We start from the raw sequence: 4,662 nt of genomic DNA, 5'->3' as shown, positions 1-4,662 counted from the left end.
CAAGCTATCTAGACTCGGGTTTTAAAACACGTCTATTATAGGAGATATCCGCTCCCGTATAAGGCAATCTTAGTTCTCTTCCGTAAACCTTGTGAGATATTATAAAGATTTTGATTTAAAAAAAAACATGAAGGGCCTTATTTGCCATTGTGATATAAATCATGATTCATTCCGTAGAATACCAAAATTTGAGGGACTTAATTTGACATAATTTTATTTACATAATATGAAAGAGAAGATGGCGTCACGCTCTCCTCCATGCCTATATAAACACCATTCCTATTCCTCACAACGCACCTCCATTTTCCAAAGCATTTCTTCTTTAAAGCATCAACTTCTTCCTCTCCGGCGACTCGCATCAATGGCCCCCGTCAAACAAATGCCCTGCAACATCGATGGCGTCTGCATGATGTGCAAAACTAAGCCATCGGAAGCGGCAAAGGTCCTGTGTATCACATGCCTCACTTCATGGCATGTTACCTGCATAACCATCCCACCGCAAACAGTAGCAGCGGTGCTCCTTTGGGAGTGTTCTGTCTGTACTAACAGGGATGTCATCGGAGCTCCGGCTGATGTTCCCGTCGCTGAAAATTCTGGACCCGTCGCCGCCATGCGTGGGATTGAGGAGGATCCTTCCCTGACGGAGGAGGAGGACGACGACGTTGATGATGACGATGACGACGAAAGAACTGAAAGCGACATCGACATCAATATTGTTGATATTGAAGATGAAGATATCCTCTGTGCCATCTGTTTGCAGTCACTGGAGAGACCTGTCACGGTATATATAATCTTCAGACTCCCCCAGATTTTACTCAACATATACATACATATATATATATATATATCATAGACTTGGGATTATATGATACCAGACTGTTTTCGTGAGACCATCTAGCAAAATACTGTGACGATAAACTTCACAATATTTTAGGTTGGTCTCATGTGAACCAATCATCTGGATTCAATTGATTTTGTTACGGTTAATTGAACTTTCTTTGCAGACTCCATGTGGACACAACTTCTGCTTGAAATGCTTTGGGAAGTGGATGTCACAAGGGAAACCAAACTGTCCGAAATGTCGTTATGTCATCCCTTCCGCCATGGCTAGGAATCCACGAGTCAACGTGCTGATGGAGAACGCAATCCGAGAGGCCAAAGTGTCGGTATCTGTACAACCTCAAGGGAGCAGTAGCCAAACAGACCGGCCAGATGCAGCGTTTACCACAGAACGTGCAAGAAAGGCCGGTCTGGCCAACGCGTCTAGTGGACGGATCTTAGTGACGGTCCCAAGAGACCATTTTGGGCCGATCACTGCCGAAAATGATCCCAAGAGGAACCAGGGTGTGTTGGTTGGGGAATATTGGATGTCGAGAATGGAAGTAAGGCAATGGGGGGTTCATTTTGCTCATATTAGTGGTATATCTGGGCAGAGTAAGACTGGAGCTCAATCAGTAGTACTTTCTGGAGTTTATAAAGATGATGAAGATCATGGGGAGTGGTTTCTCTACACAGGAAGGTTTGTGTGTTTATTCATTCTCACTAATGCTGGTACAACGTCTGAATATTCTAATAGACTGCTTTATAGGACCATACAATTTAACATCTTATATATGTAAAGTGTTACAATAAGTTGATATGATACTTTTGGACGTTTTAACAAGTTTTTACAACATTTTTTATATAAATCATTCTATAAGCCTTTTTATGTGACGTTATTTGAAAATGTGTTGTAACTTCTCAAAATTGTCCTGTAAAAACTAATGGGCACCTTTACTATAAAAACGTCCTAAAAACTTGATAGAGAATCTGTAACAGATTCTCTGGAGAATCAAAACTCGAAAAAAATTACGGTCAACTCTAACATTTAACATCGAGATTTTTCTCGATAAACATTTAATATCAAGATTTTCTAGTAATGGAATATAATTAAAAAAATGTTTTTCTCTAGTGGTTTTTATTTTTGGGAATTCTTTAAATTTGAAGAAGTTCACATTCTCTCTCATATTTTCTCCATTTTAGAGAATCTTTTGTAGCAAAAATTTATCCAAAAACTCCATTTTGGAGAAACCTATTTTGGAGAAATTGTTGGAGATACTGTTAGGGACCAAATACGTCCTCAATCACATCCTATTGAAAAACATTTATATAAGACGGATAATTTTTTTTTTATAAATATAAGTCTTATAAAACAGTTTATTAGAACATATAGAAACGTTTTTGGAATCCTGATTAGAAGCCAATCTTTCGTTTGTAAAAGATTTGTGATCATTTGCTTGTTCTTCATACACTGTCTGATGTTAATACCGTCTTCGTATCGAGAACCTCAGTGGTGGGAGAGACCTTACCGGAAATCGAAGGACGAACAAGAAGCAGTCCTCGGATCAGCACTTCACTAAATGCAATGAATCCTTACGACTAAGTTGCAAAATTGGATACCCGATACGAGTCGTTAGGTAAACTCTTACCTTAAAAAATCTATGATTTTGCTTCTAATAAGATTTCAATTACCAACGGGCCTTTAGCCTAGCAGTATCGTAGTCCTTGGACTCTTAGGAGGTCAGGGGTTCAGATCTCACCAAAGGTTGAAAAGAGTGTGTGAGTTTATCTGTTGCATTTGTTGTATATAAGTATCATATACTTAAAAAAAGATTTCAATTTCATATTTGTTGGATTCATTTTATTGCCATATAACTACCCTATCATCTGTTTGGATGCTCCTTAATTCTATCTGTCAATGGCTGTAATATCTTACCTTTTGATGGCAGGGCTTATAAGAATAAGCATTCTGTCTACTCACCGCGAGAAGGGTATCGATACGATGGAATATATCGGATTGAAAGGTGTTGGCGGAAAGTTGGAGTGCAGGTAAACGTTGGTTTCGTTCACGATGACTGATTTACTTTCGTGTGTAGTCGTGATCGAAGCTTAATTATTTGTGATGGAGTTTGTGTTCTATTAGGGTTTCTTGATCTGCCGATACTTGTTCGTAAGATGTGATAACGAGCCAGCCCCATGGAGGATGAGGTTCGTATTCGATCATAAGCATTAATTCCTAACATTTAATGCGGTTCGATCAATAATTTTTCCGATAGATATTTTAACCAAATTTTAATTTGCAGCGTTACGCGTGGCGACCTTCCTAGACCCGTGCCATATGTTCCTGAACTACATGAAGCTATAGATGTTTTCGAACGAGAAGAGACCCCATCTTGGGACTTTGATGTAAGTTTTTCCTTCGATACTGTCATTTATGTATTTTATATCTGTTAGAGTCCTACATCAGCTAGACTTTGACCATTTACCCCTATATATATATATCTGAATTAGAGTAATCTAATGAGGTTCAACATATTTTCAAAATTCAGGAGTTTGAAGGATGTTGGATGTGGAAGAAACCACCCCCACTTAGTAAAGCAAGCATTACCAATGGAGGGACTACGAACAGGAAGAGAAGAAGAAACAACAAACGGGATTTTGGACGTTAGTATCTGATTCTCAATTCGTTAATCACAAGATTATGTACGTGTTAGTTATTAATTGACATGAATGTTGATCAAACGTCTAAATCTTCTCTGATCCACAGTATTCGATTGTATCCTTTGCAAACAAACGATGAAGATGCCAGTGACAACTGCTTGTGGGCACAGTTTTTGCAAGTCTTGTTTAGAAGCACGATTTGATAGAAGTGGAGGTGGCCGAACACTTGGCATGCAAAATAATTTCGTCAAGTGTCCGGCTCCTGAGTGCTCGGATGACATATCAGACTTCCTCGATAACCCTCAGGTTTGCACACGAATACGCGTAGTGTTAATAAAATAGCCTTCCTATTTAGCTTATATAAATCAAGTACCGTTGAGCAATGCTATGCAGGCAAATACAGAACTAGCGGATCTTATTGAGAAGCTTCAGAGTGGAAGAGAGGAGAACGCTGAGGCTTTGGCGTTGTCGGATGGCGGCGAGGAGGAGGTTGAGGTTCTTGGTGAAAGTAATGATGAAGAGGAGGCATAGAGGTGAAAATAGGGGTGGTCATCTATTTGTGTTAAACAACTTGAAGTGTGTTGTTATGTTTTTAATAAGGGACTGAAGAGTAGTTTGTTATAACTAGAGGGACTGTTTTTGTACTTTTTTTGTGGATTTTACTTGGTTTTTCTGTGGTTTGTTGGTTCACCACCTTTCTTATTTTCATATATGACTATATTCTCCATCAAATTCACCACAAACTGATCAAAGTAATCTAGGAATTCTGTGCTCTTTTTGTGTAGCCTAGAGGGCTATGTTAGAATCTTATTGACTTACACTGGTTGGAGTTGGACTTATTTTGTTATATATATATATATATATATATATATAAAGTATTTGATAAAAACTCTTAAAAACCATTTTTTATGTATGAAATATTGTTTATTGATGTATATTATTTAAAATTCAAGATTGCAAATAATTGTGCATAAGTACAACTTATTAAAGCTTCATGTTTGAATTCGTGTAACTAAATGCAGATAAACAATAAAAAATCTAAAATATAATTATGATAATTATTAGGTTATAACAAAATAATTAATTATTATCTTTATAAAAGATTATATTATTAAACCAAAAAATGAATTAAAAAAATACATAAAATGAGATATTTTAAATAGTGAGCTTATACCAATATCA

The 4,662-nt window shown here is 37.3% G+C and overlaps 1 pseudogene; it reads left to right on the top strand.

The window, feature by feature from the left end:
• Positions 1–361: 361 nt before the first annotated feature.
• LOC112509209 lies at positions 362–4,011 on the top strand (annotated as a pseudogene).
• The last annotated feature ends 651 nt before the right edge of the window (positions 4,012–4,662 follow it).

This window comes from Cynara cardunculus, assembly GCF_001531365.2.
Source record: "Cynara cardunculus var. scolymus isolate 2C chromosome LG 3, CcrdV1, whole genome shotgun sequence".
NCBI classification, from domain to species: domain Eukaryota; kingdom Viridiplantae; phylum Streptophyta; class Magnoliopsida; order Asterales; family Asteraceae; genus Cynara; species Cynara cardunculus.
The sequence above is the reverse complement of the archived record's forward strand: the minus strand, read 5'-3'. Positions and strand labels throughout refer to the sequence as shown.